The following is a 21603-nucleotide window of genomic DNA, read 5'->3' as shown; positions in this document are numbered from 1 at the left end:
TTTTAGGTTAAATGATGAAATGGTGAATAGCCTTTTACTATTTAAAAGACTTTATGGAATTATATTTTGAAAAATCAATTTCTACTCGTTTTTTAGTTTTAAAAACAAAAAGAAAATGACACTTTTTTTTTTTCAATTTCTTCGCACATTGGTGCGTTCGAAACACACGTGCAGTTATAAAAAAATTGCACTGACATTCCTGGGGCACCAAATTTTTTTAACGCACTAAGACGATACATTTTTTTTTTGAAATCATGAAATGGTGTGATTAATTCTTTTATGCAATGGTGTGGTTTTTATTTAAAAGCATCAATGCTATAATTTTTATAATATCACTGAGTTGGTTGAATTCATTTTTATTTTTTAATATCAGGAAATAGGTGTTGTTTTTTTTTAAACGCATCAATGTGTTTTTGTAGAAGAGAACTGATATGATAACATATTTTTTTTGAAATGTCGGACATTGGTGCGAGTATTATTTAAACACATTGGTGCTATTAATATTTTAAATGGATCGGTACACTTTGTTCAGATAAGCACACCGATTTGGTTTAAAATCTATCTGAATTTATAATTTCACATAAAATGGCATATTAATCTCAAATTATCATTTATAATGCATCCCCATGAATCACAATAGTTCATAGAATAAATTATCCGCTTAAAGTCACGTTATTCTTGAAAAATTGTTTGAAAACTATATTGAAATTCATAATGCAGTTATATGGTTGTCTAGATTAATGTTGGATATGCATGCAAATTTTTATTTTTTTATCTTTCTCAAATGCAGGGGAAAAATCTCAATAATTCCAAATGGTTAATTCTTCAAATTCCAGCTCATTCCATATTGTTGATCAAAGTCCTTTACAGAGTTCTCCCTTTCTATCTCTACTAAGTTCATATTTTATTTATATTTCAATTATCTAATTGATTTTTTTTCTTCTAATCCATGTGAATTTGAACGAAAATTTATCTACAATTGTAGGAACCTCATTCAGAATTGAGTTCAAATGAAGAAAATATTACTCCATATTTTAAAAAACATCAAAATCTCTTATTAGGAGTATCATATCACAAGCAGTTGGTAGATTAAAATTGAAAATCTCTTCACCTTGCCAATGGGAACATGTCATCTTCTAGCCACAATCCTCGATCAATGATGGTAATAATTGTTTGGTATAATGTAATTTCAACAAACCATTTGCATTGACATGCTTACTAATATCATTGATATTGTACTAATGACGTTCACTGATTTTTTGAAATTAGGATTCTAGTGATGATAGGTGACCCACATACCATCTTTTAGAGCACCCCACTACAATGCCAACTCGAGAGAAGGATACATTAAGATAAAGAATCAGAGAGGAATCTTACAAAGAATGGATGAATCAAGCACCTATTCAATTCCCACAACGTCTAGATTCATCATTTATGAATGACTACATAAATAGTACTTGTTCATCACAAGTTGGCAATGGAGGCAATCAAATGGAGGTTGGTATGGATGATTAGTTATGGGATACAACTACCATGGAGAAAATGTTGTTAGACGCATTCGAAAATGATGAGCTAGAGAATGATTCTATTATCACTGATACCTTATTCGAAATCCCTAAATTTGCTTCCACTACCCCTCTTTTTGGACATGGAGGTAAGTCAAAGCCTACTCAGTTAGGGACAACAATGTTTTTGTACAACGTGAAAGAAAATTTTGGAATGTCCGATGCATGTTTTTCATAAATATTGAGATAATTGACTTGCATGATTGATCAAGTTCCTTATATTTTGTCACATAATCAGATTTAAAAATGGTCGATTTTATGAATGTTAAATATTGACATTGTACCAACTATTATTTTTGGGTTTTAGTAGTGATTATCCATGATTATCCAAGATTAGGAGTTTTCTCTTGTAAGTTACATTCTTATTGATTTGTTTAGTAACAATTTGTTCCATATATTAATTTAATTCACCACAATTGTTCAGATATTCATGGTCGCTAACATGTCAGCCTATATACAATAATTTCATAGGTCTTGTAACAAAAGAGTATCATGGATGTTGTGGACCTTCTCTGAAGGCTAGGTGGTCTTACCACCTACGAAATTTGGTGTATGACTGGTCCAGGGTATTCCTCCTTGAAGAACACCCTTACAGAAGAGAAACATCCTATTTTAATGGTAAACTAGAGAGAACTCAAAGGGCTGCAATAATGACAGCAATTGAATGCCTTAGATAATATGAGAGGGAGAAGGAGAAGGAGTTTGCAGAAATGTTCGATTCAAATTGGGAGCCTATGTTCAATGGTCCTAAATTCTTAGACACCTATTTTGAGAAATGGCCCATTGCGATGAAAAGGACATCCATCTTTTATGAGCTCCCATATTAGGAACATCTTAAGATTGCCCACTTACTATATTCCATGCATATATTTAAAATTGTTTCATCGTCTTTATGAAGGCAGATATCATCAAAAGGAAGTGACAAATTGGCTGGTAGGAGGGATATTAATTATTCAAAAACTAAAAAGAAACATTGGCCAAGACAAGAAACTAGAGGAGAGGCTAGTCCCTCTTGCTCTTTTAAATAAGGTGATGTCCCATGAATTTTAAAGAAAGATGATCTTTCTTTTGTAAAGGAAGTTATAATGAATGTGAGGGTGCCTTATTTATATGGATCTTCACTACAATGCTATTTCATTGTGAAAGATCATTTTTTGGGGTTGAAATCACATGAGCATTTGCAACTTCTAAGAGTACATATGTCAAAAACATGATTTTATAATTTTTTAATTTCTATGTAATGGGATATTTTATAATTAATTTTTGTATATTGTACTATTCACTATGCAGTGTCATTATCCTCTACTCGTGCATGCGTGTGTGAACCATGACTTCCCCCAAGACCTGAAACATGCCATATCTAAATTATTTTCATTTGTACATTGGATCACATCAAAGGATTTTCATATGGCTAGCATTCCACAGTGACGTCAAGAGATAGGTGAGATTGTTTGTATGTTTGAGAAGGAGTTGTCATTGAATTTTTCATGGAATTACAAGTTCATCTTATAATTCACCCATTATATGAGGTTGAATTAATTGGTGTCATTTCTTGTCATTGTTTGTTCTTATTAGGGAGGTAAATGAATAAATTGAAAGGTTTTGTTTGGAAAAGGGAAAAACCTGAGGAGTCTATGGAAAAGGGGTATATATCATATGGGTCTTTCTATTATGCTAGTGAGTACATCAAGAAGATAGAAAACACACAATGTGTGATGATTTGGGATGATGAAAGGGATGAAGACAAAAGAGAAGGGGAGGTTCTCAAAATGAATGGAAAGAGGCACATGATAAAGAGTAAGTGTAGGCTTATCATTTTTCAAATTAATACACAATAAATATTCATACTTAACTTCATATTATTGCATATTTTGATCTCATATGTACTAAATATATATATGTTGGTTTGATTTGATCATCAGTGAGTTTAGAAATTAAAGCCATCAATAGATTCATTCATAGCAACATAATCATGGGATGCATTGTATGAAGAGTAGAGGAGGAAATGGGATAGGGATAAGAAATAATTCAAATGGTTGAATGGTAGAAACACACCTTATCATTATCATTTAAAATAAAATATGCCAATGACATGCCCTAATAGTTGGGTCGTTGATCAAGTCATAGAGAAATACAGTGCATCAGCTCATTACCCGAGTGCTAAAGAGGATGTGCTAAACATAGGCATTGGGTGCAACAAATTGGTAATTATATTCTCTTTATGTACAATTTTAACTTCACGTTGCACCTTTGAATTGTAACATTTAAATATCTATATATGTGTATGTGTATGTGTATGTGTATATATGTATATGTGTATATATATATATATATATATATATATATATATATATATATATAGTTATGTTTGGGTTATTAACCACACAACACTGTAATTTTTTCACTTTTTTGTAGGTGCATTTGTGCCCATCTATGTGTGGAATATGGACATCATTTTCACATGGAAGATGACGATCATGGATGCATGCCAAGACTGTGGAGTGGAAGTGGAGTTCGACTAATCTAGTCATGCTAGCCACTGTGACCAAAACCTAATGTAGGGGACATTAGGTTATGTTGGAATGATACAAGAGATCATTCAACTTCACTTCTCTTTGTTCTAATGTGTTATTTTTTGGTGCAAGTGGCAGGACACCTTTGATCAGAATAATGTATAGGAAGATTACAATAGTGGGATAATATCTATCAGCTCAAGAAAGATGTGGCATGAAGCTAGGGGGCCTTATGTTTTCCCAAAACATTGCAACCAAGTGTTCTTTTACCTAGATGTGTAAGGTGAGGATTGGTGGTTCGTACTAAGACATGACCCTAAATCAAAACATATTTTTGAGAACAATGGTGTTATCATGCCAAGAAAGGAAAATAATCGGGGTGATGACAATGGAGAGAGATATGTACTTGTGTTATTTCATCATTTATACTATTGCTGTATGTTTTTTTATTAGCTAGGAGAAATGTGGAAAACATGAATTTTAGTTACTATCTCATGATAAGTATGTGGGAAAAGTAATAATTTCAGAGTCGTTGATTAAGAAATAATCAAATATATTATTTGTCAAAATTTTATATATAATTTATTATCAATTTTGTATTATTTAACTCATATTTATTATTTAAACGAGTTAAATTTAAAAATGTACATTAGAAAATAAAGAACCAAAATAGTATCAAATTGTTATATCTTTATTGCTAGAAAAGAATTCACTTGCCTCTTTAAGGGAGAACTTCCAATTGAGAAAATCTCCAACTACAAGTAACTTCACATGAAGCATTATCATGTTAAATTTCTTTATCCTCATCTTTAGAGAGAGAAATATCTAATTTGAATTGGTAAGAGTTGCAATAATTATTAAATTTAAATTGCTTGAAAATTTCATTACTTTAGCAATAAATTAAATTTTATAAAAATTAAAATTTTCATGTTATACTAAATATAAATTAATTGCATCAAGAGGTGCTCTACATCTCAACATGGGAGATATGTTGTCATGTAACATTACATTTAAATTAAAAAAAAATAATTTAGCTTTTATTACGAGGAAGAAATGTAATGAGTAAAAAATATAAGTTACTTTTTAGTAAAAGGAAGAAATGTAATGTTTTCACATGACAAGATATAGTATTATTGATATAATTACACTATTTGTAATTCATTCTATGTTCCATTTAAATGTGATATTTAAAACAAAATATAATTATCATAAAAAATATTTTACCCACAACCATAAGCAAAATATTTCAATGGCCATATTAAAAACATAATTTTATAGATACATTATATAGAGAAAAGTGAAGTAATTTAAATTGAAAATTTTCTTATATTTTGACCTTAGTGAGAAAGATTGAGAGAATTCTTATTCCATTAATAGTTTCTTTCTAATGCAATGTATGAGGGGTATTTGTATATTTCTAAATGTTTAATACTGATTTGATATGTAATATTTTACAAAAGATTATTAATAAAAACAATTAAACTTATACATATAGAAAAATATTATGAGGGAGCATATTTTAACATTTTAATGTGGAGAACATGAATTATATATAAAGTATTTCAATCTCAACTACATGTAATGTCACATACTCCATTTCCCTAATATTTTCTTTTCTTTTAATGATTAATGCCATTCCTTTGTTCTTTGGAATTCGTAAATCTAGATCATAGTTTTATTATACCTATGAATTAAATTGAGTTGGAACTCTATTCTTGTTATTCCACGATGGTTTTTATGCTTTATAATAACCCTTCTTCTCTTATTAAAGTGATTGTTAAAGGTTTGAATTTGAGCGCATAATATAGTTGCCCTAAGTTCACATCATAATATTTTACCCCATGTTGATGACTATGGTTCATTTAGAAGGTCCGTATACTCCCCTTTTACTAGAGGAGATCAGGATGTGAGATTCCATTGGTTCCCTGATCATGGTTTTCCTTTATGTTCTTCATTACTTATGTATATCATAAATTTTTACCTTAACTACTATGCATGATGTAATTGGTAATTTCCAGTTGATGTAACTTAAATTATTCATAGGTACATGGGTAACATATTAATGTGAAACTTGAAAGTTAATCCATGCACCCCATTTGGACAAATTACTACTTGCCACGTAATTGACCGCATGTGCTTTTCACATGCCATAAGCATATAGACCATGGATGGTGGCATTTAGCTTGGGATGTGTGGGTGGTCACGAATGTTTGGGAAAACCTTAGGGTTTCCTTTTTTGGGTGACCTCGTGTGGTGTCCATTTTCATTTTGTTCTGCTGAAGAATTATGGTGTCACTCTTCTGCAAGCCATCTGAATTCTCTTGCAATCTTTCTCTTCTTCTAAATGAATTTAACTTGTGTTCTTAACCATTTATTCAAAAATTCAGTAGAGATTCTCTTCCCATAAATTTGGTAAGCTCTTAACCCCATTTATGTAGTCTTCATAGTTGAAATAGTTTCATTTTATTTTCTTGAGCATATTTAACCTATCCTTTTCGCTACTTACAATCAATTTGGTTTGTCTTTGCGTGACTAGTTTCCTAGTAGAAGGTCGAGTTCTCGAGATGAATAAGCTCTAGTCCAACGTTTACTATAACTCTAGTTTTTGTGTGTGTTTTCTATTTACTTGGTAGTTAGTGCCTGTAGGAAAGTTTTTTTTTTTTTTAACCTTTCGATGTCCTTATGGTAAGATATTTACAGTTTTATTATCATATTTTCCTATCCCCTTCAACTTTCTCTTTGAAAAAGAGCTTGGGTTTCACTTTCCTCTCTTCAGGGATTCCTCAAGGATTTCGTGACACTAACGGACACTGTATTTGGACTATAATGCATATATGATTTAATTGGTTTGCAGAGGAGTATCAACCCCAATAAGGGCCTTTCTCTATGATATAGGTATTTTCGTACTTGGGTTTTCCTTTAATGACTTATTTCATATTTTGTAATGAGGGTTTTATCTTTTTTATTAACTCTGAATGATTCGTATAGGGCCACATGTCATCCATGCTCCACATGACACCCTTCCAAAGTATAAATGAGAGGTAGACTCTGTCTATTTACTACTGAACGTAAACTTTTATTTGTGGTTTTCACTTTCTTTTTCGTACTGAATCTTCGGGTCACATGTTTTATGGAGGTGGAATGCTAGGCTAGGGATAAATTCATAAGGTAATTCCTGTCCTTTAGTTTCATTGTCAGCATGAGTTATTTCTTCCATCTTTCTACGCAAGTGTTTATTCCCATCGTTATATATACCTCGCTGGTACGGACATATATCTTCTTTTATGGGATTTGAAACGAGTTGTATTCTTAATTCCTCTCTTCAAGACTCGTTTCATCTCCCTTCTCAGGTTGGACTCTTTGCGTCCATTCCACTACTTTGTGGGTGTACGCATGAAAAATTGATATAATGGTGTGAGGAGTTGTATGGACATATTATGGTGAGAATTCCAATCTCTTTTTTTTGTTTTTGCTAAAATAGTTAGTGTGAAGGCAAGAGGTGGCACACTAAGTTTCCTTAAAGCTTATATTATAATGAGAACTACATGTTTCTAAGACCCTATGATTCTAAAATATTTCAGAGTCCTCTTGATTACATAACTTTAATTTGTTATATTATGACAATTTTAACTTCTTTTCATAGAAGAATTATATCTTTAGTGTCATTGCGGTTTCCCTCTATATGCATTTAGCATACTATGTTTATTTTTTATTTTTTTATTTTGTATTTTGTATTTAGTGGATCGTTATTGAAAATTTTGGTAGATTATTGCTTTTTGGATTTTATTATTCTCATATGTAATATTCCTATGTTAGTTGCCAGAAATATGCATAAGCAAAGTTAGACGTAATGATTCACGCTAGTAATAGTTATTTTTTATTCGTGATTTTCCTATATTGGTTCATCTAATTGAAAGCCTATTGTTTTCTTATGTAATTAAATTTGGAGTCCTCTCTTCGCATGCGCTCAGATAAAGTTGTACTAAATGCGGTCACGTTGTTCCTTTTGCATTTATATCAGATTCCCATTTAATTTTTAAACTAGTTTTTAATGGTTTGTACTTGGGGAGTTCGACTCTCTTAATTACGTGTCAAATCGTAACATTCATTTAGAACTAGGCCTATTCTTAATTCTCAACTACCGGTAGGATTTAACTACTGAATAACCCCTTGGAACATGTCGGTGACCTATGGTCTCCAGGTTTCTCACTTTGTATACAGATGCAATTCCTTTCTTAGCCATATTTTTGCCTCTACTAGACTCTCAACCAAGTGTAATATTTAATACCTTGTAATAAAATAATGTCTATCCCATCTCCCCTTGATTGTACAATGAATAATTACCTTTGGAGGTAGGAAATATTATTAATGGGATATATTCTGTATTCCTCCATCATATTTTTATATAATTACAAGTTTGTTTGTTTTTGTTTTGTTTTTTTTGTTTGTTTGTTTGTTTTTTTTTTTTTTTTTTTGCATACTAGGGAATATAAATCACCACTTTTATGTTAACTACGATTCATTTATTTAATGGAATCTCATTATATAAACCTATTGTATGAGTATAGATCTCCTAACATGTTGGCGGGTCCAGCACCATCAACATTTTTGGCACTAGAAAGAGGGACATATGACAAGCTGTGACCTCTCATCCTGTTTTGAACCTTTGAACATCTATCATGGATTCTGTTACACTCACCCCTCCACGATGTTTTCCGCATGCCAAACGTCTCAACATCATGAGGGAGCTTTTTGATCTTTTGTTCGAATTCACATATGATGGTGAAGGTGAAGTGGCCTGGCATGTGTTCTTACAAGACTTCTTTTCCATGCTTGACAAGGAAAATGAATGTTCCGATGAAGAGCCCCCTGTTGCTTGCATACACACTTCGCGAATCCCCACAACAGTGGTGCTGCAGTGTGCCTTCTAGTACCGTGCACTCACTTGAGTAGTTTTGTGATCTCATTGAATCTACTTTCCATTATTTTGATCCAGAACGTCTTGAACAAAAACTACTACAACAATGGAAGGCCCTGCATGAATCGCATATGGATTTTTGGTAGCGTTTCCGTGATTTGTAGTTTGAAGCTCCGAAAAGTCAGATGAAATTTCCATATTTTTGGGATAGATTCGAATACTATCTTAACAAATTAGTCAATCCTAAGAGGAAGTGTGATCCCAAGCCTCACTCAACATACTTTGGTGATGTAGTTGCCCAATCACAGATAGACACGGTCATTGTCACGAGTGACTGTCCACCATCCCCTCATCAAATAGCTCCACCATCGCAGAGTGATGTGGGAGAGCATGCACAAACATATCTTCAACCATCACATCCTCTCAACATCACTCCTTCCAATTTTTGCGCAAACTTGGTTGTGAATCCATTGGGTTCAGACATGTATTTTGTACCTTAAACTTCGTCTTCGTACTCGGATGATCCTCCGGATGACACTGTCTTGTGTTCTTACATTCTGGACTCTACACTTGTTGTGAATGAGGATCAAGCGATCGACGGAGTTGGTGTTGCACAACCAACACGCATTGTCATTCATGAAGAGTATGACTGGGAGCTTGACCATCAGTCCTCGGTGAAGGTTGACTCCCTTCCGTCTGAGCCTCATCCATTCTTTCCTGACATCTTTGGTGATTGTGCCATCCATTATTTTGCATATGTATCTCCGTCTGCGGATGCACCCATTGTTGATTATTTGCAGAACACTCCAAATGTCAGTCCATCATCTGACAACAGAGAGGATAAATTATTCATTGGAAATCCACTTGGCTTTTCATTTGCCTTTTTCAAAAAAACGGAGTGTGAACTTGTTCGCTTCTCATATACCCCTATGTTTGATTCATCAGATCATGAGGATGCCGATGAAATCATTGATTTTGTTGATCGTAGTTGTCGTGATCTATTTTCTCCCGCATTTGATCATGATGATGATTCTGTCGCAATTGATTTTTAGAAGCCACCTGTTTATGATGATCTATCTGTCGACGAAGTCGAAACCCCACATATTGTTGAGGCACTTCAGCCCGAGTTGATGGTTATGTCAGGGCCTCCTTGTCTTGAGGTTCAATTCACTTTTGATCAAGAAACTATTTAAACATCTGAGGCTCCTCATCACTCATCTATATGCATTGAAGATCAATCTCACACACAAATCATGCTTTCTCCACTCGAACTGAACGATCCCATCGCTCATGCACTGGAGGAATCTTACATTGCTAGCACACGTGAACGATGCAACTTGTGTTTGTTTCTTTCATTTGCTTACATGTCATAGTTAAGGGTATGCCTGTGCTTAATAGTTGCATGCATTGTTGCACAACACTGTGATAAGTCCATGGACTGCATGTCATGCACTTGCACTCACTTATGTTATGTGGACACATTTAAAATTGGAGTGTTTTTGTCTTCATTATTATATCTTTTCTGTTTTCTGGTTTGCACATCTGTGGATGCATTGGAAGTATCACTTCACATGATCACGCCCATGTACCATTAGCTTAGGAGTAGGAGTAGTGTTTGCTTTTGGTTTGTTTTCTTGCATGTGTGTTTACTTCTTACCTTGCATATTTGTTTGCTTGCATGCCTGTTTTCTTACTCGCTTAACTTTCGCATTTACTTTTGTTTCCACTTTGTTTTGTATTGTGATTTTTTGCTTATTTACATTCGTAGGTTAGTTTTGTGTGACTCTTGAAACAAGATGGGTAAAGTACAAGAGGGCTTGTGGAGTTATCAATGCTTGGCTATCTGTCATCCTACCTCTGTATGAAGAACTTGCTATCTTTAGTCCATGATACACCGATGGAAAATACGTATTGTTCGAAGTGAACCTTGGTGAAAACACAATGCTTGCACACTAACTAGTGTCACCTACTCTAGTTAGTTGTTTTTGGGTTGATCCTTGTCAGGTCAAACAAGTAGAGTAAGGTGATGAGGAAAACCTTAATAAGCATGTCAGAAGTATATATATAAAAACTACTATTCTGAAGGAAGAACCTCTTTTTCTCTCAATAAGTTGAGATCCCTCTTCTGCCTCTGAAATGAATGAGTGTTATGCACAATTATGAAAAATGAAAAACTTAAAAATGTAAAATTTCAAAAAAAAATGAAAAATGAATAAGGCGAAAGAAGAGAAAGGCTTCCTATGAAGAGAGGTGATACAAGTAACTCCGCCGAGGTACTGAATAGGCTCACTGGCAGCGGAGCGATGCTTGTGTTCCTACGTGACTCCGCCGGGGTACTGTCTAGGTCAGTTGGCAGTGGAGCAACACCAGAGATGAAACTAAAACTCTGATGACTATACTTCTTGTGCACCAATATCCCCCTCATCCCTAATTGAAACAAATGTGTTGACTTGGATTGGAATGTGTGTCAATTGACTAAGATCTTGGTAGATGCTACATCTTACAATCAAGTATGTGCAAAAACCAGGACAAACAAAGAATTGAACAATACTTCTGAAGGTGTTAGATTTTCTTTTCATGAACAAGGTCCATTCAAAGAGCTGGAGTTATACTAGTGTGTTGCCAAGTGTTATAGCGGCTACAACCACCCTCTAAAATTTTTCCTTAGCTTAGTTTTGGAACATCCCTACCAACCATCCTCAGTAGCATGTCTTGCATTGTTAAGTACATGAGCTTCAGTTGTTTTTTAGCAGCTTGCTAGCTTGTGCATGATAGCTTTCTCCACTCCCCTCACAATCTTCTTCTTCAGACCTGGTTCAGCTCCTGGTTAAGCAGCTCCATCAAGAAATTGCGCAATTCTGGAGGGGAACCAATCTTCCCTCCAGAAATTGAGCAAATCTGACTGGTAGCCTGCTGGGCTCAGAAACTGCGCAATTCTTTCAATCAACCTTCCTAGTGAAAACTGTGCAATTTTGCCTAGCAAGACTGCTTAGCCCATAAATTGCAATTCTGGGCAACAGTTAGTTGCTCCTCCCAGAAATTGTGTAATCCCTTTGGACAACCAACCCAAATTCCTCCCAGAAATTGCGCAAAATTTCCCCTCAATCAAGCAGGCTATTGCATGTGCCTTTAGGTTGACCGGTTCCACCCGGGACTGAAAAAACTTGATTTGCATGCATGGGTTGCTTTTTCCCGAAATAGTGAAAAGCCACATGCAAAAAACATCCCTAGATTTTAGGGAGATATTTTTAGCAATTGGAGGTTACACACAAAGATCGTTTTAGAAACATTCCTCCAAGTGTCGCCTTTTCCTAGATTTGTGGCATGCGCATCATCAACCTCAAACTTATTTATTTGATGCTTCAAAGCTCATTCTTCACATCAATCTTAGAGCTCTGACATCCAAAATCACATCCACGAGTCTTGGACACATCCATCTCAGCTATTTCTAGGTAAGTCCGCTTTACTTGTCTTTCGTAGCATTTATGCTGCTTTTTGTGTTTTGGCCTCCATGAGTGTTTTCTACTTGATTTATGCGAACGCTTGCTATCATTTACATGCATATTAGCATGTGCAAGCACCATTTTAGTTTTCATTAGCATCTAACTGTTGCTGCATGCATGACACTGTTTTGGATGAACAATCGTCGATTCAGCAACTCTTCTCACACACATGCATGTTGTTCTTTTTTCTGAATCTTGCATCCAATTTTTGCATGCATGATCATTCACCTCTACTTACACTCAACATCGCCATGCATTCACATCTTCATTTTCTTTCACTTTCCGGTTGGCGGGTTTGGGAAACCTTGGCCTAGACTTTGCCTCACCAAGACAACATTGCTCAATTTTGAGAGGGAAGGCTCTGCCTTCCTCCTAGAAAATGTGCATTTTTGGCTAGTGACTGACCTCCAGTCTTGCCTTGTGCAATTATGAGAGGCAGTGATTGCTGGCCCAGAAAGTTGCGCAATGTAGTCCATGGGCCAACGTCTCTTGCCAGCTGAAATTTCCGCATTGCACAATCCTAACACCCAATAGGCTAGTCTGGATTGCACATTGTGTAATTCCAGTAGCTATGTAGCCTCGAGATAGTCCATATTGCCTTTTGTGTAGTTCTGGTAGCCAGTCTCTTGACTGTCGAGTGAAAATTGTGTAATCCTTGCCAGTCAATCCCTAGGTATGTAGCATGTCATCCCTCAAGTTTTCTTTGTTTTTAGATAACATATTTCTTGCCATGCATGTCACCATGTCTCTAGATATAGAAGGTGTTCATCCATCTCTTAGCAGTTCAAGATCAACTGCCTCCAAGGGAGCAGGATCAAATGACACCAACGGAAGCGCAACTGGAGCATTGATTGAGCGAGTGTCTACAAGTTTGCTGGTCTATAACGACACCAATCTGATTGTAGACAAAGACATCAAGCTGAAATGGCAAGAGGTTAATTATGCATTCTTAGACACATTTGGGGAAGATCTTAAAGACCTCCAAGTCTATGTCAACATTCACAAGTCTGGCTTGTACCAGATTGCATGCAGATACCACGTGTTCTCGTGCACAAACATGATACATTGGATCGTATCGCACAATGATCCCGAGACAATGACATTGAGCAGTGTCAGTGGGACGAAGATTGCTACCTTCAGGGCACAAGATTATCAGTAGATGTATCATTTGTTGAAGCCAGTGATAACCATGGAGACACAATTCACCATGCCCAACAACAATTCCAACTCCAAGGATATCTTGAAGAACTGGGTAATGTAGCTAGCGAAATTTAGGATGACACCCAACCAAATTGACAAGATGAAGGTACTGTGGAAGGTGTATATGTAATAGTCCTAATTAGCCATGGCTAATTAGAATATTCGATTTTGCTCAATTTTTCCTTCTATAGTTATTTGTAAATAAAAAGGTGAGGAAAAGGGGACATAACTCACTTTTAGAATACAAGTCACTTCCTAGTAGCACAACGTTGTGACTTAAAGGGGAGCCAAGTGGGGACAAAGGACCACATAGAGATGGGGCCCACGCAAACACTTGGAGGGACTGCGAAGATGGAAAGGGAACACGTGGCAAGAGGGGATTACATTGGAGGAGGTGAGCCTTGGGATTGGGAGATGCCAATGATATAAAGAAGAGAGGATCCCACTCATTTTGTCATTCGATTATGAACATTTGAGCTAGTCACTTCGACTTGGAGCATGTTGGCTGTTTAGCCTGTCTGCAACACTGTTTAGTGCACTGACTATCTCCATTCGGAGATCTCACCCTTAGCCCCAGGGGACTTCGAGTGCCTACTCAGGCAAGGTATTTTGAGTAGTATTTTTGTAGTAGTTTTGATCTTTGGCATTGAGGTGGAGTTGAGCATTGGAAGACTGCGCAGTCTTGAGAGAGGGACATAGTTCCTCAGGGAGCAGTTTCGGATTGAGGATTTGTGGAGGAGTTGAGCTAGGATATTGAGAAAGGAATCATCTCTTGCATATTGGAGTAGTTTGGTAGAGTTTCAGGAAGTATTTTGGAGGATTCTACTCAATGGTAGTGTAGGGCCTTGAGGGATTGCGGGATTCCGCAAGGGGGCGATTTTCGGGGGTCAGCCATTTCAGGAAATCTTTCTGGGTTTTTCTGGGTTTTCTGAGTAGGGGAGAATTCCAGAGTTTCAGCATTTTCTGAGGAGGGGAACAATACCAAATCCACATTTGATTTCTAGTAGTAGCAGCAACACGATAGTTTTCCAACAACATCCACGTAGAGGCCATTCCTTTGTTATTCTGAGTGTATTTCTTCACTTGCCTGGTGCAATTCGAGGTGCCATCCTTCTGATCACCTCCTATACTCATTCCATTACTCAGTATAATAAAATGGCTTAGCATTTCTCTATGAATTTCTCGAGTATCTACATATATTTCATGCTTATATTATTATATGTTACACCACTATTATTTTTATCATTTTGAGTTTCCCGGTTATTATATTATTTGTGCGTATTTGGTTGGAGTTTACTGGGGTAAAGGGGAAAATCTCTGAAACGGGATATTATTGTGGTATCAGAGCATAGACCTGGCTCAGCCTGTGGAGATAGCAATCTATGACACCGACGGAAAAGCCCTACATCTGTTATAGAGGTAGGAGATACACAGACACTGGGCGTAGGTTGGAGAACACCTACAGAGAGGGAGACTGTGTTCCAGTAGTGGATGTAGAACAGGAGGAGCTTGTGGTGGATGCAGGACAGGAGGAGCTTGTGGTGGATGCAGAGCAGGAGGATCTGATGGCGGATGATGACAGGAAGAAATTTGCAGACATGCTCCTCAAATTAGTGCAGGATATGTCGAGGAATATTGAGGTGATGGGGCAGATATTCACTGCAGTGGAGGCTAGATAGCGTGAGAGCCCACGAGTTTTCCAGGTTGGAGAGGGATCGGGTGCATCTCACCATTTGCTAGAGTAGGGTGCCACTCAGCGTGATACTACTCAGCAGGTGGCCTCACATGCACCTATATGCTCTACCATGACCACTTTCCTAGGAGCAGATATGGGGGTTGGAGCATAGTAGGAGGTAGAGCTCAGTTATATGGGCGATTATTTTGCGGAGTACCAGGCCTATGGGTAGGAATTGAGGGATGCTCTCTCATTCAGAGACTTTGTTCAGCTCTGGCAGGATAGTAGACCTCGCGACCATCACAGAGGATACCAACATTATCATGATGGAGACACCCACCACACTGCTAGTAGATTTCACTTTCCTACGTTTGATGGCTCATCAAATAATTCAGAAAGGTCTTGGTTGGAGAAGCTGGACATCTATTTCCATCTTAACCAAATGTTAGAGACACAGGCCATCAAGGTGGTGACATTACATTTGGATCGTGAGGCCCAAGATTGGTGGTTCCATGGGATGGTTACACTCAGGCATTCCGTAGTGATGATGTATGTCGAGTTCACCAGGATATTGATGGAGAGGTTTGACCGGAGGGATCCAGAACAACACTTTGTTGAGCTGATGAGGTTCAAACAGACAGGGAGCCCAGAGACCTACATTGCAGACTTTTTGAGGGTTTCAGTGATGGTGCTAGATCTATCCACGACATGGAGGATCTACATGTATGTTGAGGGGTTAGTAGAGCCACTTCAGGGTCTAGTCAAATCCACTAGACCAACCTCCCTTCAGGATGCTATTAGAAAGATCCGGGACTTACAAGATGTCTTACCCATGACCTGAACACCTTACCCCCAGCGACATGCTTTTCAGCCTAAGGGGAAGGATGTGAGGATTCCGCCTCCGAAGGGGAATCCAGGACGAGTACAGATTGATGATGATGCCAGGAGGGAGTTGAAGAAGAAGCGGTTGTGCTTCACCTGTCAAGAGCCGTGGGAACCGGGACATAGATGTGCTGTTGGTAAAGCACATTTTATTGAAGTCTTCTCTGAGAGCAATGGGGAAGAGGATGAGGAAGATGATGTGGAGGTAGGAGATAGTCATGCCATGTAGGGTCCCTTGCCACCTCCACCACTAGCAGTAGGTGGTGCAACTTTTGCACCTACCGGAGGAGCCCTTGTAGCATTGCGAGGAGTTCCCCAAGTATTTGACACTGCGCATACAAGGGATAGTACGTGGCCAACGAGTATCAGTTTTGGTTGATAGTGGGGCCACCCAAAACTTCATCGATGCATAGATGGTTGAGAAGAGAGGTATACCAATAGAGAGCTTCAATGGATTTTCAGTTTTGGTCCTAAGAGATCAGACCATGGTGTGTGCTCGTTATGTTCCAGAGTTTTCGGTGACGATGGGCACCTGCACACTGAGTGACCACTTCTTCATGGTCAATATTCCGGACACCAACATAGTCCTGGGTGTTCAGTGGCTCATCACTCTAGGGAAGGTCACTACAGATTGGAAGGCCCTAGAGATGGAGTGGGATGATGAGAGGACAGGGAGGCATGAGAAGATACGAGGGTAGAACACGTACCCACCTCAGACTGTTTCAGCTCATCGGATGGAGGCAGTCTTCCAGAAGGGAGATGTAGAGTGGGCAGTGGAGCTGCGTGCATCAGAGGTAGGGACTACAGGGCAGAGGGTGCACCCAAAGATACATGCCATCCTTGACTAGTATGCCACAGTGTTTGGAGAGATTCCACCGGGACAGCCATCAGACCGGGGGTTTGAGCACACCATTGAGCTTGAGCAGGGAATACAGGCAGTGATTACTACCCCCTATAGGCATCCCAAGGCTTATTGGGATGAGATTGAGTGGGCCATTTAGGAGTTGCTGGCTCTTGGGCACATTTGTCCGAGCACGAGTCGTTTTGCTTCTTCCATGGTGTTGGTGAAGAAGAAGGATGGCACATTAAGGATGTGCATTGACTACAGGGCCCTGAACAAGAAGACCCTGAAGAACAGATACCCCATACCCAGGATCGATGAGTTGATGGATGAGTTGAGAGGAGCACAGTTCTTCTCAAAGATTTATTTGAGATCTGGGTACCATCAGATTCATGTGAGGGAGTAGGACATTCCCAAGACCGCCTTCAGGTGTCACTATGGGCACTTTGAGTTTTTGGTGATGCCCTTCGGGCGAACCAATGCCCTAGCTGCATTTCAGTCTTGCATGAATCACATCTTCCGTAGTCACTTAAGGAAGTTTGTGTTGGTGTTCTTTGATGATATCCTCATTTATAGCAGGACTTAGGAGGAGCATCTCCAGCACATTGAGACAGTGTTACGCATCTTGGAGGAGCAACAGTTCTATGCCAAGCTCTCCAAATGTGAGTTTTGGTTGACGGAGATGTTATAATTGGGACACATCATAGGAGTGGATGGAGTGAGGGTCCACGAGGAGAAGATCAGGGCCATCAGAGATTGGCCGGAGCCGAGAAATGTGACGAAACTTCGAGGATTCATTGGCATTTGTACTTACTACCGGAAGTTCGTCAAAGGTTTCTCATAACTTGCTACACCCCTGACAGATTTGATGAGGAAGGGGGCATTTAGTTGGTCGGATACATTGCAACGAGCCTTTGACAGGCTCAAGGAGGTTATGAGCAGCTGCCCAGTGCTTGTGTTGCTAGATTTTACGCAGCCATTTGTTTTGGAGTGTGATGCGTCGGGAGAGGGGATCGGCACAATGTTGATGCAAGGAGGTCACCCTATAGCCTTTGAGAGCCGAAAGCTCCTTTTGCATGAGAGGATGTATTCTATATATGACAAGGAGATGCTAGCCATCATGAATGCATTGGCTAAGTACCAGCAGTATTTGTTGGGTAAAAGGTTCACGGTGAGGACTGATCACAATAGCCTCAAGTTCTTTTTGGAGCAGAAGCAACTGCAGGAGAGGTAGCAAAAGTGGATCAGCAAGATCCAAGCATATGACTTTGACATTGAGTATGTCAAGGGTAAGAACAACATGGTAGCATATGCCCTTTCATGTAGGCCAGCCACGTTGTCTCTTATGAGCTTGGACACAGACTAGAGGGCTTGACTCTTAGTAGAGTACTCCAAGGACATATTTGCATGTGAGGTTCTGGATGGGCTGGTGGTAAATGATAGGTACAGGGTGGTTGATGAGATCATCCACTACAGGGACCGGATCTTCTTGACTGAGGGGTCTCAGGTTAAGAAGAAGATACTTCAGGCATCACATGATTCACCATTGGCAGGTCATCAAGGGTTTACCAAAACCTACAGGGCCATTAGAGAGAGGTTCTCATGGAAGGGCCTCAAGGAGGATGTACTCTAGCATGTCTAGGAGTGTGATGTTTGCCAGAGGAACAAGGGGGTCGGGAGATGAACCATCCAGTAGGACTATTGTAGCCTCTTCCCATTCCAGAGGGGAAATGGGAGTGTATTTCGATGGACTTCATCACAGGGTTGCCCATGGTACAGGGTAAGGATTGCATCTTTGTCGTCGTTGTTCGGCTGACAAAGTACTCACACTTTTTCGCCATATCCACACACTACACAACAGCGTAGGTGGCTGAGCTGTTCTTTAGAGAGATTTTCAGGTTACATGGTCTTCCCAAGACCATCACCAGTGACAGGGACAACCGTTTCATGGGAAGATTTTGGCAGGAGCTTTTCTGGTTGGTAGGGATGGAGTTGACACTGGGTCCTAGTTATCACCCACAGACGGACGGGCAGACAGATATAGTTAACAAGTGGCTGGAGGGCTACTTGCGTAACTATGTCAGTGGACAACATCGAGCATGGATGAAGTGGCTGCATCTGGGGGAGTATTGCTACAACACTACACATCACGTGTCCATCAGTATGTCACCATTCTATGCTTTGTATGGATATCATCCTTTATCTTTTACTGACGTGATGTTTGGTGCTAGCAAGGCTCTGAGAGCCAAGATCTGTATCCAAGAGAGTTAGGATATTCTCCGAGCTCTCAAGGATAACATGGCTACAGCGCAGAACCAGCAGAAGCTATATGCTGACAGGGGTCGAGTGGAGAGACAGTTTTAGGTAGGGGACTTGGTCTACCTACGATTACAGCCATATCAATAGTCATCACTGAAACAGAAGGGGGCTGAAAAGCTCAAGCCCCGCTTTTATGGGCCATACAGAGTGATACACAAGATTGGATAGGTAGCATATGAGTTGGAGCTACCCTAAGGCAACAAGATTCATAACGTTCTCCACGTATCATGCCTGAAGAAGGCATTGGGAAAACATGTGACAGTGACAGATGAGCTACTACCCATGGATGATGAGGGGCATTTGGTGTTGCAGCCAGAGGCTATTATTGATACCAGAGAGAGGCAACTACGGAGTAGGATAGTCCTGGAATTCTTGGTGAGGTGGAAGAATTTACCGAATGAGGATGCCACTTGGGAGAGTGAGAAAATTTTGCAGCATCCATCACTTCAGTTGCTTGAGGACAAGCAACATTTTTCCAAGGGAGACTGTAATATTCCTAATTAGCCATGGCTAATTAGAATATTCGGTTTTGCTCAATTTTGCATTCTATAGTTATTTGTAAATAAAAAGGTGAGGAAAAGGGGACATAAATCACTTTTAGAATAAACGTCACTTCCTAGTAGCACAATTTTGCGACTTAAAGGGGACCCAAGGGGGGGCAAAGGACCACGTAGAGATGGGGCCCACACAAACATTTGGAGGAACTGTGTAGATGGAAAGGGAACACGTGGAAAGAGGGGATTACGTTGGAGGAGGTGAGCCTTGAGATTGGGAGAGGCCAATGCTATAAAGGAGAGAGGAGCCCCCTCATTTTGTCATTCGATTATGAGCATTTGAGCTAAGTCACTTCGACCTGGAGCACGTTGGCTGTTGAGCCTGTTTGCAGCACTATTTAGTGCACTGAGTGTCTTCGTTTGGAGATCTCACCCTTAGCCCCAGGGGACTTCTAGTGCCTACTTGGGCAAGGTAGTTTCAGGAGTATTTTTGATCTTTGGCATTGAGGTTGAGCTAAGCATTGGAAGACTGTGCAGTCTTGAGAGAGAGGGACACAGTTCCTCAGGGACCAGTTCCAGATTGAGGATTTGTGGAGGAGTTGAGTTGGGATATTGAGTAAGGGATCAACTCTTGCATATTGGAGTAGTTTGGCAGAGTTTTAGGTAGTATTTTGGAGGATTCTACTCAGTGGCAGCATAGGGCCTTGAGTGATTGCGTGATTCCCCAAGGGGGCGATTTTAAGGGGTCGACCATTTCAGGAAAGCTTTCTAGGTTTTTCTGGGTTTTCTAAGTAGGGGCGGATTCTAGAGTTTTGGCATTTTTTGAGGAGGGGAATAGCCCCAAATCCACATTTGATTTCCAGTAGTAGCAGCAGCATGACAATTTTCCAGCAGCATCCACACAGAGGCCATTCCTTTGTTATTCTGAGTGTATTTCTTCACTTTCCTGGTGCAATTCGAGGTGCCATCCTTATGATCACCTCTTGTACTCATTCCATTTCTTAGTATAATAAAATGGCTTAGCATATCTCTCTACATTTCTTGAGTATCTGCTTATATTTCATGCTTATATTATTATATGTTACACCACTGTTATTTTTATCATTTTGAGTTTTACAGTTATTATATTATTCGTGCATATTTGGTTGGAGTTTACTGCGGTAAAGGGGAAAATCTCTGAAACGAGATATTACAGTATAAATACTTGGTCATCTTTGCATGTCATTTGTATGGCCAAGAGAGCATGGAGACCTTCTTGCAGATTTGGGTGATCGTGTTAGACGAAATCGCGAGTGAAGGCAAAGCATGCAACTGGTCCGACATGCTGGCTCACAGGTTGAAAGAAAAGGTCATAGGGAGTCAGCAGCTACCCTATGGTCAGCAAGTCGAAATCTACATGTCTGCCTACATCTTGGATGCAATTTGTGCCCGTCAGGAGTTCCCGGGCATGAAGTGGGCATCGACATCGGCGGAAACCTCATCAACACTTATTGCAAATTGTTTTTGGAATGTAGCTTCAGAGGAGTTATCACATAACTTCCAGATCATTTTGTCACCCCGATGTACAAGATGATATTTGAGCAGGATCCACCTTTCATGTCGAAAGATGCAATGGAGGAACTGATAGACATAGTGGATTGGTATGCCTCACGGTCCAACACCTTCATATGTATGAACAGTGCGGAGAAGCCTC

The sequence above is a fragment of the Pinus tabuliformis genome, chromosome 5_2 (assembly GCF_031772625.1).
Source record: "Pinus tabuliformis cultivar Carrire ecotype Pingquan chromosome 5_2, CPIR1, whole genome shotgun sequence".
NCBI classification, from domain to species: Eukaryota; Viridiplantae; Streptophyta; class Pinopsida; order Pinales; family Pinaceae; genus Pinus; species Pinus tabuliformis.
Note: the sequence above shows the minus strand (reverse complement) of the source record.